Source organism: Equus asinus, chromosome 4 (assembly GCF_041296235.1).
Source record: "Equus asinus isolate D_3611 breed Donkey chromosome 4, EquAss-T2T_v2, whole genome shotgun sequence".
Lineage (NCBI taxonomy): Eukaryota > Metazoa > Chordata > Mammalia > Perissodactyla > Equidae > Equus > Equus asinus.
This window is the reverse complement of record NC_091793.1, coordinates 58,353,167-58,373,841: the sequence shown is the minus strand read 5'-3', so window position 1 is coordinate 58,373,841 and position 20,675 is coordinate 58,353,167. Positions and strand designations below refer to the sequence as shown.

General features: G+C 37.2%; 1 long non-coding RNA gene across 1 annotated transcript in view; it reads right to left on the bottom strand.

The window, feature by feature from the left end:
* Positions 1 to 1,899: 1,899 nt before the first annotated feature.
* The window catches only part of LOC139045073 (uncharacterized), a 31,890-nt gene continuing 13,114 nt past the window's right edge, over positions 1,900 to 20,675 (bottom strand). The window contains exon 4 of the long non-coding RNA XR_011502721.1: positions 1,900 to 2,769. This is a non-coding gene — a long non-coding RNA (uncharacterized lncRNA). The remainder of the gene's footprint in view (positions 2,770 to 20,675) is intronic.

Here is a 20,675-nt window from a genome sequence, read left to right as displayed (position 1 = left end):
GAGGGGCCCACCTCATGTCTCCAGGGAGTGTCTGTGACTGTGACAGCTACACTTTTAAACCTGAAAGTGTTTGGTTATTGTTAGTTTCATAATTTAGTTATATATAAGAGTAAGTATATTTTATGACTTTCAATCAACAGAAACTTCTATATGAGCAAAGTGGTGTGTACACTAAAATAAAACCATGTATAAGCTAAAGGATTAGATTTCTTTGAATAAGAAGTTTTAGCAGTATTCAGTTCAGAGGATGATGTTGAATCTAAACCTTTCTGATAATATTAAAGTTTTAAAAGTAACATCTAAAATCTAACTTTTCTCCACAGTTTCTTTTGTTAAATTTTGTATTGTGGACATTTTCAAAGAATACGTGAAAGCTAGGACAATGGACTCATAAACTCATAAACTCAGGTTCAGCAATTCAGTATCAACCTTTGCCAATCTCATCGCATTTATTTTCCCCCACTCTTTTTTTCTGGGAGTATTTTAGAACAAATCTCAGACATCATGATATGTCCTATGTCAAATAAGGTTTTGAAAATATGCACTTTATAAATGGAAACTGTAGAAAAGGAAATGTCTTGCCAGCAAGACAGGATTGAGAGGCTAGAAATAGGGATGGCATGTCCCATCTCCGGCTGTTTGCTTAGGATCTACGTCAGCTCTGAGGCGGGAAGGGGCTAATGGCCTGGGGTGATAAAGCTTCTCTGACCTATTTTTCAGCATCCTGTCACTTGCTTTCATTTACTTAAAGGTCTTATAAAAAGAGTTTTGCATTTCCCTGCAGAGGAGCCCAGGTTTGCTTGGTTAACAAGGCCCAGCTGGAAGGGGTTGCTGGAGGCAGACCCCCTGCTCTGGGGAAGGTCCTCTTTCTTGTTATCACTTGTAAACAGATAAGACTGGAGCCAACCCCTCATCAGACCTCTAGTGAAACTTCTGGCTCATTTTGAGCTGACATAAAGTGGGTGAGAATTGGGACACCCTGCCTCAAGATTGGAGACTGTCCCACCTCTGTGTTCTCAGTGCATCAGATAACCACTGAGGAAAATGTTCTGCAACAAGTTAGGTGTGAAGGAATTCTCTGAGTGACTTTACAGCAGTGGTTGTCAATGTGTGCTGCTCACTGGGGTCTCTGGGGAGCTCTTAAAGTGCACTTCAGCCACACTCAGGCACTCTGCTCAGAGCCCCTGGGCAGGGAGGAGCCAGGATCAGGGTTTTTCACCAGCCCAGGTGATTCCAGTGTGCGTGCAGCTGAGACTGTCTCTGGGTCCATGTCCTACTTGGCTGTGCGCTCCTGAGGGTGGAAATGCTTCCTTCACGTCTGTGCATCCCTTTCAGTACAGTGCCGAGGCATGGTAGTCCACAAGAAAGGTTGTTTGTATGAACAAAGGAATAAACGGATTATCATGCTTTTACCCACTTTTCAGTGAGGAAATTGAGGGCTAAGAAGGTGAGAAATCGGCGTGGGGATATAGGACTCAAAACATCTGTGTGGAGACCCGAACCCAGGTTCATCTAATCTAAAATTTGTGTTTGATTCAAGTCGCTTTAAAATTATTGAGTATTTACTACCGTATCACTGAGTTACACAGATTGTTTTATCATCACATCCTTATGACATAGATACTCATTTCTCCATTTTACCGATGAGAAAAGTGAGGTTTCAAGAGTTGAGGACTTGCAGGGCCTTCACAGAGTGACCCCGGCAGCTGGAAGCTGACCGAACCGTGACCGTGCGTTGCCGCCGCCGGAGGCAGCCGAGGGCTTCCGCGGGGCGCGGTGGAGAGGACGCAGCGGAGGGCGCTGCCCAGCCCTGCGATACGGGAGAGATTCGGAGAGCAGAAGGCATCTGGCATCTCCGGAGACGGGACAGCGACAGGGCAGTTCCAGAAGGTGGGCCCCAAGGGCGGTCTTGAGAGCGCCGACTGGTGGAGGGAGGGGGCCGGCGGGAATGGTTCAAAGGAGGGTGGGAAGGCAAGGAGGTGTGGGTGGAGAGACGGGTGATGCAGGAGGAACTGTAGCATAGAAGGGCCGGAGGATGGGGACCCCCTGGCTGCTCGTGCAGGAAGTCATGCAGACTCGAATAGGGTTCAGAGAAAATTCTAAACATATATTTAACAACTAATGTCATTTTTCTCAAATTATGAAAAATATAATACATTCTGATGTTAGTCAATTTGGGGAGAACAGAAAAACATGAAAGAGAAGATAAACATCATTCCTGCTGTCATTGCTCAGAAATAATGACTACTGGCTTTTTCATCCAAGTCTGTTATTAGCCCTAGGTAAAAAGTGAGGGAACCGAGGCTTAGCGTTTTAGTCCCTCGTGGCGGTTAGATCTTTGGACAACATGAAATGCACGGGTATGATGAGAAGAAGCCTGCAGGGTGTCTGCACAGTATCTGAGGACCACTGAGCACAGGAGTAATTGCCACCTGCCATTGTGTCTTTTCTATAGATTAATCCTCGGCGATTTATATATTTTTATTTCATTGTAACTGCTATTATTTTATTTAGTTTTTCTCTTTGCTACTTGTATTTAGGAATACAATTGTTTTTTTCTTATTGTGCTAAAATGTATATAACACAAATGCTTTAGTCAGCTCAGGCTGCTGTAACAAAAGACCTCAGACTGGCTGGATTAAACAACAGACATTTATTTCTCACAGTTCTGGAGGCTGGAAGTCCAAGGTCAGGGTGCTGGCAGAATCAGTTCCTGGTGATGTCTCTCTTCCTGGTTTGCAGTCAGCCGCCTTCTCACTGTGTCCTCACCTGGCGGAAGAGGGGAGCAGAAAGCAAGCTCTCTGGTCTCCTCTTATAAGGGCACTAATCCTGCCTTGAGGGCACCACCCTTGGGACCTGATCTAACCCTCCCAAAGGCCCACCTCCAAAACACCATCACACTGGGGGGTTATGGCTTCAACATGTGAATTTTGAGGGACACAATTCAATCCATAGCAATATTTGCCATTTTACCATATTTAAGTGTACAATTCAGTGGTATTAGTTACTTTCACAGTGTTGTGGGGCCATCACCACTAATTCAAAACATCTTCATTACCCCAAAAGAAACTCTGTGCCCATTAAGCAAGAACTCCCCATTTCTTGCCTACCCAGCCCCAGGTAACCTCTAATGTACTTTCTGTCACTATGAATTTGTCAATTCTAGATATTTCATGTGAATGGAATCATACAATATTTGTACTTTTGCTTCTATCTCATTTCACTTAGCATAATATATTCAGATTCATCCATGTCACAGCGTGTATCAGAACTTCATTCCTTTTTATGGCTGAATAATATTCCGTTGTATGTATATTTACCACAATTTTTTTTCCATTCTTCTTTTGATGGACACTTGGATTGGTTCCACCTTTTGACTACTGTGAATAATGCTGCAATAAACATTGGTGTATAAATATCTGAGTCCTTGTTTTTAATTATTTTCAATATATACCTAGGAGTGAAATTGTTGGCTCATGTGGTAATTCTGTGTTTCAGTTTTGAGGAACTGCCTATGTTTCACAGCAGCTGCACAATTTTACATTCCCACCAGCAGCGTTCCAATTTCTCAACATCTTCACCAACATTTATTTTCTGTTTTTTCAATAATAGCCATCCTAATGGATGTGAACTGATTACTTATTATGGCTTTGATTTGCATTTCCCTAATAGCTTATGATGTGGAGCATCATTTCATGTGCTTATTTGCATTTGTATATATTTTTCCGGGGAATGTCTATTCAAGTCTTTTTCTATTTTTGAGTTGGATTGTTTTTGTTTAGTTGTTGAATTGTTGTTCTTTCTGTGTTCTGGATATGAACCCCTTATAAGATATATGATTTGCAGATATTTTCTCCCATCCTGTAGAATATCTTTTCACTTTCTTGTTGATGTCCTTTCATTTTGATGACGTCCAGTTTATCTATTTTTTTTTCTTTGGTTGCCTGTGCTTTTGGTGTCATGCTTAAGAAACTATTACCCAATCCAAGGCTATGAAGAGTTTCCCCTGTGTTTTTTTGTGAGTTTTATGGTTTGGGCTCTTAAATTTATGTCTTTGATCCACTTAATTAAGGGCCCAACTTCATTGTTTTACGTGTGGTTGTGTAGTTTTCCTGGCATTATTTGTTGAAGAGACTGTTTTTCTTCATCAAATGGTTTTGGCACCCTTGTGACAAATCAATTGCCCATAGGTTAAAGGGTTTATTTCTGGACTTTCAATCTTATTCCATCAGTCTGTCTGTCCTTATGCCAGTACCGCATGTTTTGATTACTCTAGCTTAGTGTTAAGAGTTGAAATTGGAAAGTGTACATCCTCCAACTTTGTTCTTTTTTAAGGTTGTTTTGGCTATTCAAGTCCTTTGAATTTTAGGATGGGTTTTACCATTTCTGCAAGAAACTCTGTTAGGATTTTGATATGGATTGCACTGAGCATCAGTTTGAGTAGTATTGTCATCTTAACAATATTAAGTCTTTCAATCCATAAACATGGAATATCTTCCCATTTATTTAGGTCTTGTAAAGTCTCTTTCAGCAGTGTTTTATAGTTTTCAGTGTACAAGTCCTATTTGTTGTTAGCATCTGTTGAGTCCATTCCAACTCCTAACAACTCTGTGTACAGCAGAACACAACCCTGCATGGTCTTTTTGTGTCATCTTCTCACCTTCTGGCACTATATCAGACAGTGCTTCACTGCCATTAATAGGGTTTTCATGGACAATTTTTTTCAGAAGTGGGTGGCCAAATCTTTCTTCCTAGTCTATCTTGATCTGGAAGCTCTGCTTGAAATTTGTCCATCATAAGTGGGCCTGCTGGTATTTGAAATACTGGTGGCATAGCTTTCAACATCACTGCAACACACAGCCACCGTAGTATGACAACTGTCAGACAGGTGGTGTAGTTCCCTGACCGGGAAATGAACCCAGGCCGTGGTGGTGAGAGTGCCGAATCTTAGCAAGTCTTATTCCTCCTTGGATAAATTTACCTCTAAGTATTTTATTCTTTTTGATGCTATTGTAAATGAAATAGCTTTCTTAATTTCCTTTTTGAATTGTTCATTGCTACTGTATAGAAATAAACTTATTTTTGTGTGTTGATTTTGTATCCTGCAACTTTGTTGAATTCATTTATTAGCTATAAAAGGTTTTTGTAGAATCTTTAGGGTTTTCTACATATAAGATCATGTTGTCTGCAAATAAAAATAGTTTTCCTTTCCTGTTCTGTTTGGATGCCTTTCTCTTTTTCTTTTTTTTCTTGCTAAATTGCTCTGGCTGGAATTTCCAGTACTATATAGAATAGAAGTGGTGAAAGTGGGCATCCTTGTCTTGTTCCTGATCTTAGAAGAATAGCTTCTGTTCTTTCGTCATTGAGTGTGATGGTAGTTCTGGGTTTTGCACGTAAGGCTTTTATTGTGTTGAGGTAGTTTCTTTCCACTCCTAGTTTAGTGAGTTTTTTTTTTTTTTATCATGAAAGGGTGTTGAATTTTGTGAAACGCTTTTTCTGCCTTGATTGAGATGATCGTACGATTTTTTTCCTTCATTCTGTTAATGTGGTATATTACATTAATTGATTTTTGTACATTGAAAAGTCCTTTCATTCCAGGAATAAGTTCTATTTGGGCATGGTGTTTAATTCTTTTATTATATTAAATAGCATATTAGGTATTGAGTTTGGTTTGCTAGTACTTTGTTGACGGTTTTTGCATTTTCATAAGGGACAATTTTCTGTAGTTTCCTCTTCTAGTGTCTTCATCTGGCTTTGGTATCAGGGTAACAGTTGCTTCACAGAATGAGTTAAGACATGTTCCTACTTCTTCAATCTTTTGGAAGAGTTTGAGGATTGGTATTTTTCTTCTTTGTAATGTGAGCATTCACACGTGAATTTTCCTCTTAGAACTGCTTTTGATGCATCCCATGTGTTTTGGTATGTTGTGTTTCCATTTTCATTTGTATCAGGTATTTTCAAAGTTCCCTGGGATTTCTTCTTTGATCCATCAGTTAAGAGTGTTTTGTTAATTGCCACATATTTGTGAGTTTTCCTTCTATTAGTGATTTCTAGTTTCATTCCACTGTGGTCATAAAGATAATTTGTATAATTTCAATCTTTAAAATGTATTTAAATGTATTAAGACTTTTTTGTGGGCTAATGTATGGTCTATCCTGGAGAATGGGCCATCTGTACTCGAGAAGAATCACACATCCTGCTGTTGTTGAGTAGAGTGCTCTGTGCATGTCTTTTAGGTCTAATAGTTTATAGTTGTTCAAGTGCTCTATTTCCTTATTGATCATCTGCCTGGTTGTTCTATCCATTATTGAAAATAGGATATTGCATTCTTCAACTATTATTGTAGAACCATCTATTTCTCCCTTTGATTCTGACAAATTTCACTTTGTAGAACTCTGTTGTTAGGTGTATTTACGTTTATAAATTGCCATATCTTGTTCCCAGACTGGAACTTTTATTAATATATAATATCCTTCTTTGATTCTTATAAACTTTTTTGACTTAAAATCTACTTTGTGTGATAATGATATAGCCACCCCAGCTCTTTTTGGTTACTATTTGAATAAAATATCTTTTTCCATCCTTTAAATTTTAACTTTTGTTGTCTTTGTATCTAAAGTCAGTTTCTTGTAGGGGGATCATGTTGTTTTTTTTTAAATTTTAATTCATTCTGCCAATATCTGCCTTTTAATTGGAGAGTTTAAAATAATATTTTTAATGGCTACAAAGTACTTTTTCTATAAATCTACCCACATTTTAAAAAATATCACAAACTAGACATTTTGATTATTTCTGGGGTTTTTTTTTCTCTTTTGAACATAATATACTGAACATTCTTATATATAAATTTCTGTGGACATAAATTATTTAGGATGATTTTCTAGAAATAAAATTATTGGTTCAGGCTCCAAATAGCCAAAGCAATCGTGAGAAAAAAGAGCAAAGCTGGAGGTATTATGTTTCCTGATTTCAAACAATTTTTTTATGGAGATATAATTGACATATAAAGTTATATTACTTTCAGGTATACAATATAATGATTCAATATATGTATATACTGCAAAGTGATCACTACAATAAGTCTGGTAAACAGCTATCACCACACATAGTTACAATTTTTTTTTCTTTTTTCTTGTGTTGAGAACCTTTAAGATGTTCTATCTTAGCAACTTTCAAATATACAATACAGTATTATTAACTATAGTCACCATGCTATACATTACATCTCCATGACTTATTTATTTTATAACTGGAAGTTTATACCTTTTGACCATCTTCACCCATTTCACCTGCCTCCCACCTCCCCACCCCTGGTAACCATCAGTCTGTTCTCTGTATCTATGAGTTTGGGGTTTATTTTCAGATTCCACATAGAAGTGAGATCATACAGTGTTTGTCTTTGTCTGACTAATTTTGCTTAGCATAATGCACTCAAGGTCTATCCATTTTGTCACAAATGGCAGAATTTCCTTCCTTTTCATAGCTATAATATTCCACATATATATATCTGTGTGTGTGCATATACACACTCATATGTATAATAACATTTTCTTTCCCTTTTCATCCATCAATGGAAATTTATGTTCTTTCCAAGTCTTGGCTGTTATAAATAATGCTGCAATGAACATGGCGGTACATATATCTTTTCAGAGACTTGAGATGCTTTTGCATTGGGGAATGCTTGCTACTCTTGTGAAATTAGCATACATCTTTTCAAATTACTGTTTTTGTGTTCTTTGGATAAATACCCAACAGTAGAATAGGTAGATCATATGATAATTCTATTCTTAATTTTTTGAGGAATCTCCATACTGTTTTCCACTATGGCTGCAGCAATTTACATTTTTACTAGCAGTGTATGAGTGTTCCCTTTTTGCCACATCCTCTCCAATACTTGTTATTACTTGTCTTTTTAATAATAGCCATTCTGACAGGTGTAAGGTGATAATCTCATTGTAGTTTTGATTTGCATCTCCCTAATAATTAGTGATGTTGAACATCTTTTCATGTGCTTGTTGGCCATGTGTATATCTTCTTTGACAAAATGTCTATTTAGATCCTTTGTTCATCTTTTGATCAGGTTGTTTTGTTTTTTGTTGTTGAGTTGTATGTGTTCTTTATATATTTTGGATATTAACCCTTTATTGGATATATGATTTGCAAATATCTTCTTCTAATTGGTAGGTTGTCTTGTCATTTTGCTGATGGTTTCTTTTGCTAAGGAGAAGCTTTTTAGTTTGATGTAGGCCAATTTGTTCATTTTTTATTTGGTTTCCCTTGCCTGAGGACACATATTCAAAAAAGATACTGCTAAGATTGATGTCAAAGAATGTACTGCCTATGTTTTCTTCTAGGAGTTTAATGGTTTTAGGTCTTACGTTCAAGTTTTTAATCCATTTTGAGTTAACTTTTGTGCATGGTGTGAGACAATGGTCTACTTTCATTCTTTTGCATGTGGATGTCCAGTTTTCCTAGTACCATTTATTGAAAGACTTTCTTTTCTCCATTGTATGTTTTTGGCTCCTTCGTCATAAATTGGGTTTATTTCTGGGCTCTCAATTCAGTTCTACTGATTTGTGTGTTTCTTTTTCTGCCAATATCATGCTGTTTTAATTACTATAGCTTTGAGGTGTATTTTGAAATCAGGGAGTATGTTGCCTACAGGTTTGTTCTTTTTCCTCAGGATTGCTTTGGCTATTTGTGGTCTTTTGTTGTTCTATATAAATTTTAGGATTCTTTGTTCTATTTTCATAAAAAATGTCATTGGGATTCTCATTGGGATGGTACTGAATCTGTAGATTGCTTTAGGTAATATGGACATTTTAACTATGTTAATCCTTCCAATCTATGAGCATGGAATATCTTTCCATTTCTTTATGTCTTCTTCAATTTTTTTCAACAATCTCTTAAAGTTTTCAGTGTACAGATCTTTCACCTTGATTAAATTTATTCCTTGGTATTTTATTCTTTCTATTGTGATTGTAAGTGGGATGGTATTCTTGATATCTCTTTCTGCTAGTTCATTTTTAGTGTATAGAAATGCAACTGATTTTTGTATGTTGATTTTGTGCCCTGCAACTTTACTGTATTTGTTAATTATTTCTACTAGTATTTGGGTGGATTCTGAAGGGTTTTCTATATATAGAATCATGTCATTCACAAATAGTGATAATTTTACTTTTTCTTTTACAATTTAATTTCTTTTTCTTGCCTAAGTTCTCTGGCTAAGACTTCTAATACTATATTGAATAAGAATGGTGAGAGTTGACATCCTTGTCTTCTTCCTGTTCTTAAAAGGATGAGTTTCAGTTTTTCACTGTTGAGAATGATGTTAGCAATGGGTCTTTCATATATGACCTTTATTATATTGAGGTTCTTTCCTTCTATAGCCATTTTATTAAGAGCTTTTTTTTTATCACAAATGGATGCTGAACCTTGTCAAATGTTTTCTCTGTGTCTATTGAGATGATCATGTGGTTTTTATTCTTCATTTTGTTAATGTGGTATATCACATCGATTGATTTATGGATGTTGAACCAACCCTGTGTCCCTGGAATAAATCCCACTGAATTGTGGTATACAATCCTTTTTCTGTTTTGTCATATTCAATATGCTAATATTTTGTTGAGGAATTTTGCATCTATGTTCATCAGTGATATTGGCCTATAACTTTCCTTTTTGTGTTGTCCTTGTCTGGTTTTGGTATCAAGGTAAGGTTGGCCTTGTAAACTGAGTTAGGAAGTGTTCCTTCCTATTCAATTTTTGGAAGAGTTTGAGAAGGATAGGTATTAAATCTTCTTGAATGTTTGGTAGAATTCTCTGGGGAAGCCATCTGATTTGCGGTTTTTTGATTTTTGGAGGTTTTTGATTACTGTTTCAATCTCGTTACTAGTGATTAGTCTATTCAGATTCTCTATTCCTTCTTGATTCAGTTTGGGGAGGTTGTATGATTCTAAGAATTTATCCATTTCTTCTAGGTTATCCAATTTGTTGGCATATCTCTTTTCATAGTATGTTTTTATAATCTTGTATTTCGGTGCTATCTGTTGTTATTTCTCATTTCTGATTTTATTTATTGAGACTTCTCTCTTTTTTCTTAGGGAGTCTAGCTAAAAGTTTGTCATTTTGTTTATCTTGTCAAAGAAGAAGCTTTCAGTTTCATTGATCTTTTCTATTTTTTTTTTTTTTAGTCTCTATTTCATGTATTTCTGCTCTGATTTTTATTATTTTCTTCCTGCTACTGACTTTGGGCTTAGTGTGTTCTTCATTTCCTTGTTCTTTTATGTGTAGTGTTAGATTGTTTATTTGATATTTTTTTTGTTATTTGAGGTAGGGCTGTATCGTTATATACTTCCCTTTTAGTATTGCTTTTGCTGCATCTCATAGGTTTTGGTATACTCTGTTTTCATTTTCATTTGTCTCCAGGTATTTTTTGATTTCTCCTTTTATTTATCGATCCATTGAATTCAGTAGCATGTTGTTTAGTCTCCACATATTTGTGATGTCTCCAGCTTTCTTCTTGTAGTTAATGTCTAGTTTCATGCCATTGTAGTTACAAAGTAATGCTTGCTATTATTTCAATCTTCTTAAATTTATTAAGACTTGTTTTGTTTCCCAACATGTGGTCTATCTTTGTGAATGTTCCATATGCACTTGAGAAGAATATGTATTCTGCTGCTTTTGGATAGATTGCTCTGTATATATACCTATTAAGTCCATCTGGTTTAGTATTTCATTTAAGGCTGATGTTTCTTGTTGATTTTCTGTCTAGATGATCTATCCATTGATGTAAGTGATAAAGTCCCTTATTATTATTGTGTTGCTGTCAATTTCTTCCTTCAGATCTGTTAATAGTTGCTTTATGTACTTTGGTACTCTTGTGTTAGATGCATATATATTAGCAAGTATTATGTCTTCTTGGTGTATTGTTCCCTTTATCATTATATAATGTCCATATTTGTCTCTTGTTATCTTTTTTGGTTTGAAGTCTATTTTGTCTGATACAAGTATAGCTATACCTGCTGTCTTTAGGTTACCATTTTCTTGGAGTATCATCTTCCATCCCTTCATTTTGAGCCTATGTTTGTCTTTAGAGCTGAGATGAGTCTCCTGGAGGCAGTGTATTGTTTTTAGGGTAATGTTTTTTAATTCTTCTAGCTGCTCTGTGTCTTTTGGTTGGTGAATTCAATCCATTTATATTTAGAGTGATTATTGGTATATGAGGAGTTAATACTGCCATTTTGTCTTTTGTCTTCTGGTTGTTCTATATTTCCATTGATTGTTTTTCCTTGCATTTCTGTCTGCCTTTTCAGTTTGGTGGTTTCCGGTGATGTGTTTCTCAGTTTCCTCTTTTTTTTATGTTTTGTGACTCTGCTCTGAGTTTTGTTTTGTGGCTACATGACGTTTGTATAAAAGATCTCATCGATGAGATAGTCATTTTTCTGCTGATAGCATCTTTTTTCCACTTGCCTATGCAGTTCTGTCCTTTTCCCTTTCCTTTACCACGTTTTTGTTTTCCATGTTGTGGATTCTAAATACACAGATTATTGTATTTTTCTTATAAAAATATCCGTGTACCTCACAATGCAGTTGGAGGAGAATAGTCAAAAGATGGAGCTGTGTCTTGCCTTTCCACAAAGTCTAGAACTGCTAACGCTGTTATGCATTTTTTCTTTTTTGGCTTATATTGCCTAGTCTTTGTTTATTTTATGTGGTTGGAGCATACACTTGTATCTAGATCCAACTTTATGTCTTTTTCTTTTAACAGTTTTCAGTCATATTGAAGTCCTAACTTTCTGGGTCTCTTTAAACTATTAAAATAAGCCAATTCTCAGTCCTCTTTCTTCTTGCCATCAAAGCAAAGGCCTTTTGCGTCAGAAAGATAATTGTGACTCATCCTGAGGCCACAATGTTTCCTGTCTGGCTACAGCAGGGCTCAATGTGGTTTCTGGCAGCATAGTTAGTGCTACGAAATTCTCATGAAGCTTGGAAAGATTTCTAATAAATCTACTCTTAAATCTTGCAATAACTCTAGGTAAACTAGCCTATTTTTCTTAAAAATTATATATTTTCCCTCTATCCAGTGGATCAATTTTCAAAAAATAAAAGAAAAAATGCTGAGTGTAAATTTTATCTATGTCCTGAAATTGGCAGGAAGTCAGTGGGAACATGAACTTCAACCCCTACCTCACAGTAAACGGGTGGCACCACTGGAACGGTATCAGAGGAGGCCAGCTAAAACACAAGATGTAAATAAGATCCAGAGTCTCATAACATAATACCCACAATGTTCAGATTTCCACAAAAATCACTCTGTTGTTAGTGCCGTTGAGTCGATTCTGACTCTTAGCACCTTGTGTACAGCAGAGCTGAACCCTGCCTGATCTTGTCGCACCATCCTCTCACCTTCAAGTGCTATATCAGACAATGCTCTGCTGCTATTCATAGGATTCTCATGGACAATTTTTTGGAAGTGGGTGGCCAGGTCCTTCATCCTAGTCTATAAGCTCTCTGAAAGGTCCACCATGGGTGACCCTGTTGGTTTTTGAAATACTGGTGGCATAGCTTTAAGCAACACACAGACACTGCTGTATGACAACCGACAGATGAGTGGTATAGTTCCTTGACCAGGGAATGAACTTGGGCTGTGGCAGTGAGAGCACCAATTCTTAACCACTAGACCACCAGGGCTGGCTGAATCTCTAGTCATTCCAAAAGACAGGAAAATCTCAACCTGAATCAGGAAAGACAACAGCTACAAACACCAAGGCTACACAGACATTAGAATGATCTGACAAGGATTTTAAGGAACTCATCATAAAAATATTTCAAGAAGCAGTTATAAACATGATTGACATAAATGAAAAAACTGAAAATCTCAGCAAATAAATAAAGGTATAAAGAAGAACCAAATGAAAAATCTGGAACTGAAAAATACAATCAGCAAAAACAACAACAACAACAACAACAACAAAAAACCCTTAACAGATGGGCTTAATAACAGACTAGAGATGACAAAGAAAAGAATCAGAGAACTTGAAGGCAGGACAATAAAAATTCCTCAACCTGAACAACAGAGAGAAAATAAAGTGAAAAGAATGAGCATAGCCTCGGCAACCTGTGGGACTATAACTAAAGATGTAAAACTTGTGTTATCAGACTTTTAGAGAGAGAGGACAAAGGGTGAGGCTGAAAAAATACTCCAAGAAACAATGGCTGAAAATTCCCCCAAATTGGCAAAAAACATAAATCTAGAGATTCAAGAAGCTGAGTGAACCCCAAACAAGATAAATGCAAGACAATTTATGCCAAGACACGTCAATGACATTTCTGAAATGTAAAGGCAAAAAAAATCTTGAAAGCAGTGAGAGAAAAATGACATGTATGAGAATAAAACAATTCAAATGACAGTGAATTTCTCATCAGAAATGATGGGGGCCAAAAGGAAGGGGCACAACAATTTTCAAGCTCTGAAAGTAAAGAACAGTGAACCTAGAATTCTACATAGTGAAAATATCCTTCAGAAATGAAGGGGAAATAAAAACTTACTCAAATGAAGGAAAACTAAGAGAATCTGTTGCCAGCAAACCGACCCTAAAAGAATGGCCAACAGAAGTTTGCTAAACAGAAAGTAAATAATAAAAGAAGGAATATTGAAACATCAGGAAGGAAGAAAGAGTAACTCAAAGAGTAAAAATATAGGTAAATGCAAGAGACTTTCCTTGTCTTATTGAGGGTTCTAAATTATGTTTGTTAGCTGAGGAAAATTTGAACCTTGTCTGATGTAGTTCTTAATAAATGTAGAGGAAATATTTAAGAAAATTATAGTGTAAATAAGGAATGGTGAAAGGAAGTAAGGATTCTATACTACACTAGAACTGGTAAAGTGAAAACACCAACAGACTATGATAAGTTATGTTTTCATAACACAACATCTACAGCAACCATTAAAAAAGCTATACAAAACAATATACTCAATACCACTATAGACAAATCAAAATGGAATGCTAAAAAAGTTCAAGCAACTTACAGGGGGTCAGGAAAAAGAAAACAGAGAAACAAACAACAAAAAGAACAAACATAAAATAAATAATAATATGGAAGACAGGCCCTAACATATCAATAATTACACTAAATGTAAATGATCTAAATCAATAATGTAAAAAAATATATTAATTGCTCAAAAAATCAATTATTATCTTAATGGAAGCAAGCAATTTTCCAACGCACAATTATTTGCTATGATTGTCATTTTTAGATAGTTATTATTGTATCCAAAAATATGTAAAAGCCTGTATACATAAAAACAAACCAATAAAAAATTAGTGACTATGTGATATAAATAGGTCGCATATAAAATCAAATTTAGAAGACCTGGGTTTCAAGGTTTTGTTCTTTCCAAGTCTAAAATTCTATGATTTTAGATGACACGAAGGTAGACAAATACTGCTGTAAACAAAAATACATACAATTCCAAAGGTTCACATTGAGATTCCTGCACGTGTGCTAATTGGGACATTTCCCCCACGTTTACCGTTGATCCTTTATTTACAACACACTTAGAGCCTGGGAAAAGCACATCTAGACTCAGATAATGAGGCTTTGCTAAAATTCCTGGAGAAATTCAAGGGTCAGAGGTGGGGGCATATAGGATGCACATTTTGAAGGGTGGAGCATCAGCTGATGGTTCTCACAGAAATGTGGAACTTGTGCTTTTGCTTGAAGAGATTTGAGGGACACAGTGGTTCCACAGATATTCCTGTAGTGCACTGGATGTGCATTGTGGTTTCTTCCCCTTAATGAATGATGAGACACACACACCTAACTTCAGCATTCAGGGTTTTGTCAATAAATAGCAGTAAATGTTAAAAATGAAATAAAGCAAAATAAAACGCTCCAGAACAACTTGCTCACCATTTGAAAGAACCCAATGTTAATCTTTTCATGAAGTCTAAAGGACTCATTTGTAATATGAGTCATTTTCTGAGCTTATCATTTTTTATCAGTATTATATGAAACTTTGTCTAGTTAAATGAAACCTACTAATTCATATTTTATTTTTAAAAGATAAAGAACAGCATTCTTGGATCTGAGGTCATGTGAAAGCTCCACCAACTGAGGTTGGGGAGAATTGTGCACTTGTGAGTCACTGCCACTCCCGCAGTGTGTGGACACGGGCCAGGCAGGGCCAGGTGTCCTGACTTCCAGTCCACTAATCAGGATGTTCCTGACGACTGGGTGGAGTGGCGACTGCAGGGAAGATGGGGAAGCAGGCTGTTGCTGATGAGCGCCCAGGAGGGCTGCATTAAGTCTGTTTTTGCTTCTAGTTTACCTCCAGCCTCCTCATCAGGGCACATGTAGAAATAGTTCTGTTCAGAGTTTAATGAATTTTCACATGAGCCGAAATTTGGTGACCTATTTTAAGAAAATGGAACTAGGTAATAGTATTTGTTAATAGTAACCTAATTCAGGACAACATTGACAACTGCCCACAGATGACGTTAAACTGAAGCTTTATATGCTTTTCAGTGTTATCATCCTGATGCGTGTTAAAAATCCATACTCCATTGGCACTTGTCTCTTGTTTTCTGACAGCTAGTTTGCCAGTTGTTAAAGGAGACTTACAGGTCTGCTCTCAATAGTTTGCCATTGAAGGAACATAGAAGGAAAATGATTCCATCCTCATGCCTACATACTTTTATTTCTTTCAAGTTCCTATTTTGCTGAAGAACTAAAAATATTTTAGTGACAAGGAGCTAAAAGGATTTTTCTCATTTGTTTTAGTTTATGAGATAGCAGCAAGAACAAGTTTTCAAAACAACTTGACCAGAGTCACCAGCCTGTCGTCAACAGCTCCACATTGCAACTCAAGTTTGAACCTTGAAGACGTGAACAGGCCCTTGCTTGCCGTTATCCAGAGCCTTCTTCTTGGATCACAGCCAAAAACTAGGGTGTTAGGTGGACACAGATTGTGATGGTCCTGGATGGGATTCAGAATTAAATGAAAGGCTTAGAAAGTTAATGTAGCAGGTGATATTTTCTAAATGACTGCAACAATGTGCTCATCTCACACGCTCTCCCAGTGTGACTTTAGCACTCCTTTCAAGGAAAGCTGGGGTTTAAGTCCTTTCCCCTTGAATTTGGGTGGGGACTTGTGATTGCCCCAACTAAGAGAGTATGGTAGAAGTGATGGTAGGTTATGAATATAACTTCTGCCTGGCTTGCGGTTTTGGGACATTGCTCTGGAGAAACCCAGACTAGCTCCTACAGAGAGATGGCATGAAGAGGAGCTGAGGCCTCTAGCCTCCAGCCGGAACCTTCACCAGACATAAATAAACACGGCTTCATATGATTCCAGTCCCCAGCGAGGCCCCAGGCGTGTGGAGTCATCTCTGCTGTGCTCTGTCCAAATTCTATGAGCATAATAAAAGGTTATTTTATGCCAATAAACTTTGTGGTGATTTGTTATTCAGTCCAAGTAATTAAAAGAGTGAAAAAATACAGACACAGTTTTGTTCATTGATGAAAATGTATTTAAAATTTTCAAGGGGGCCTAAATAAAAACAGTTTTAGAGGGACTGACACTCATTCGTCTGTCCACCTGCTGACAAAGCTTCTACCTGTGTCTGCTGTGAGTCAAGCACTGCTATAGGCACTGAGAGCACAGCTGAAAACACCAGCTCCTGCCCTCAGGAAGCAACAAGCTTTGAGGGGAAGAGAAGCAAAGAGACCCTGAAACACAGGGTATGGTGTGGGCGGTCAGTGCAGAGGAGAGACTGGAGCCCAGGGCTGGAGGGCGGGGCCTCACTGTGTGTGCCGGTGGCTCCGCGGAGGTATTTTCATCTCTGTGTGTGGCTCTGTTAAGGTCACTGTGAAGGTGAGTAGCCAATACCCCAATACCAGACATCTAATAGTTTGCACAGGGTAGCAGCCACGTTCATAGAGTGGTTTAAAACCTTGGAATTAAAAGATCTTTCTAACTCTAACTCAAAATCCGGAATCCATAAAAGACAAGTTTTGCTATATAAAAAACAAAACTTCTACACGGTTAATAAAAATGCTAAGTAGTGTCAAAAGAAAAATAAAAAGGTCAATCACTCTAACATAGAGAGGGATTCTAAGAGTTAAGAAATAAAAGCCAAAGAAAAATAAAGATATGAATAGACACTTTATTGGGAAAAAAATTAAATGACCTTAAATCTATGAAAATGTGGTTAACCTCATTCACAATAAGAAAAATTCTAATGAAAATTATGCTGACATACGTTATCTGAGCTATTAGACTGGCAAAAATCCAAAAGTTTGACAATACATGTTTTTGGTAAGGCTATGGAGAAACAAAAGATTAAACCCCCCAAGTGCCCATTTATAAGACAAGAGAAAGAACCTCTAAGAGGTAAATAGGAAAGGCAGTCCAGAGAAGAGATGAAGAAGGAGCTGCCATAAAACCAAGAGAGGAGCCGGCAGTGTGCACAGAGTCCAGACAGAAGAATATCCAGGGGACAGGAGCTTGCTTGGGCTGGCTGGCAGGTGCCATCAGAGCCTCAACCATGCACTTATAATTTTCAATGATTATTTTTTTTCATCTGGGGAAGCCTGGCTACAGAGGATGACCAAAGAAATCAGATCAATTGTCTGGTGCCATCTGCTTATACTCTTTTATTTACTGTCTGAAAGTTATTTTTGGTTTGTGTCGAATCAGTATATATCCAAAATATGTAAAAGTGAGATGGTACTATTTGTGTCTTTTGTCCCACTGCCCATTACGCTTTTTTTTCTCCTCCTCTTCTCCCCAAAGCCCCCCAGTACATAGTTGTATATTCTAGCTGTGAGTGCCTCTGGTTGTGCTTTTTCTTCTTTTGCCCACTACTCTTGAGTGTCAACTTACTTTTTTTTTTTTTTAATTTTTATTTTTTTCGGATGTACATCATATTTCAAATTCTGGATACATTACATCATGTTCACCACTCAAACACTAATAATAGTGCATCCCCTCACATGTGACCCTAATCACCCCTTTTGCCCTCCCCCCTCCCCCCTTCCCCAATGGTAACCACCAGACCAATCTCCAATGCTATGTAGTTTAGTTTTTTTTGTCATTTTTATCTTCTTCTTATGAGTGAGATCATACGGTATTTGACTTTCTCCCTCTGACTTATTTCACTCAGCATAATACCCTCAAGGACCATCCACGTTGTCACAAATGGCTGAATTTTGTCATTTCTTATGGCTGAGTAGTTGTCCATCGTGTATAAATACCACATCTTCTTTATCCATTCGTCCCTTGATGGGCATCTAGGTTGCTTCCATGTCTTGGCTATTGTGTATAATGCCGCGATGAACATAGAGGTGCATGTATCTTTATGCCTTTGTGTTTTCAAGTTCTTTGGATAAATACCAAGTAGTGGGATAGCTGGATCATAGGGTAGATCTATCCTTAATTTTCTGAGGATACTCCATACTGCTTTCCATAGTGGCTGCACCAGTTTGCACTCCCACCAGCAGTGAACAAGGATTCCCTTCTCTCCACACCCTCTCCAACATTTGTTGTTTCCTGTCTTGTTAATTATAGCCATTCTGACCGGACTGAGGTGATACCCTCATTGTAGTTTTGATTTGCATTTCCCTGATAGCTAATGATGTTGAGCATCTTTTCATATGCCTGTTGGCCATCTGTATATCTTCTTTGGAGAAATCTCTGTTCAGATCTTTCGCCCATTTTCTAATTGGATTGTTGCCACATGCAAAAGAATGAAAGTAGACCATTCCCTTAAACCATGCACAAAAATCAACTCAAAATGGATTAAAGACTTGAATGTAAGACCCGAAACCATGAGACTTCTAGAAGAAAACATAGGCAGTACGCTCTATGACATTGGTCTGAGCAGCATATTTTCAAGTCCCATGTCTGACCGGGCAAGGGAAACAAAAGGAAAAATGAACAAATGGGACTACATCAAACTAAAAAGCTTCTGCACAGCAAAGGAAACCATCAACAAAACGAAAAGACAACCTAACAATTGGGAGAAGATATTTGCAAACCACATATCAGATAAGGGGTTAATATCCAAAATATACAAAGAACTCATACAGCTCAACAACAAGAAAACCAACAATCCAATTAGAGTGCCAACTTTCTATGCAATGTGTTTATTCTGCTGTTTCTTGATGTTTTACATTTATTTATTGACTTCTTGCTAAGGAAGATTAAGATTTAGTTTTCTTACTCCACTCACACATACATTCCTCTCTCTCCATCCTTCTGATGTAAACTCTTTTTTCTTTTGGTTAAGTCAATATTCCTTGGGTTTTATTTTTATTATGTTACACAGGAGCCATGTAATATTTGATCTTTCATTTTCTTCTTGTGCATCTTTAACTCTCCTTCAAGGTAACAACCGTCTTGCAGCCATGCATACATACCTGTGGGTGCCCACCACGAACATATCCCGGCCGCAGGTGGTCCTCCAAAACTATCAGATGATGTTTTAGACTCATCTTTTCTCTTAGAGAAATTTCTTCCATTCTTTGTGTTCTTGTAATCAATACTTTTCTTTTTCATTTACTGTCATTTTAGTGGGGATTTGAAATAAAGATGTATATTTTCAATCTACATTAGTTTACTTGAAGTCTTCTTTAAAATGGACTAAGAATCGTGTTGCTGAACAATACAATGAGACTGATACCATTTATGAAAATATACACACAAAAGGATATATTGTTTTTTGGTAAACGAACTAAAACAATCATCTATAGTGAGGCCTGAAAAATTCAAAGTCAGGAACATCAAGAAATAATCCCTTGATACTAGTTTCTCCCACTCCTTTTCTAATAATTGTCAAATTCAAACACACAGTTAAAAAGTCCAAAGAATACCAAAGAGCATAAAAAAGTGGATCTTCCTCTCCCGTCAGACAGAAGCAGCCATCTCTGTGGGATCCATCTCTTCTAGCAGTTTGTCAACTTAGGAAAAAGAGGCACTGCAAAGGAAAAGGAGAGCACTTATTTGGGGTCTTAGAATTGCAACTTGGGGAAGATACCTTCAAGGAGCAGCCAGAAGTGTCCCCCTGAGGAGTACAAGCCAGGAGTTTTATTAACAGAAAGGACAGCCCAGAACTATCCCCTCAGTTGTTTGTTAGGGAGGGTCAATTTATGTTACAGTTCATTGGCTTACTCACGGACACCTTGTTGTTACCAGAAAAAGTGTATTTCTGCACAATCCTTCAGCAAGTCCTTTCTCAGCAAATGACTCCCTTTTGCTAAGTCAGCAAGGTCAGCACAGTTTCATATTTTGAACAAGAAGGAGTCGAGGGTACAAAGTGGAGTCACTGTTGTCAACTCGTTTCACATTTCCCATTTTGCTCATGATTTTTCCAGAAGAAAACATCGACAGAGCAGCACTCGTCCTTGGAGGCTGGAGTGGCTTGATTACCCGCTCTGCTTCCGCTCCGTCCTTCAGCAGGAGGTCTTGTGAAAGAGTCAATAGCAATCTCCTCTAAATCTTCTGATCCATAAAATTCTTCCTGATGACAACATCTAACACGGCCATCCACATAAACACAAGCTGTGCGGTTGAGTGGGTTATAGTAGAGGTTGCAATTTTTTAGTAAACACTTGGTTAACATAATGATGCATATTATTAAGATTAACAACAATCATCTAAATCACATTAGAGC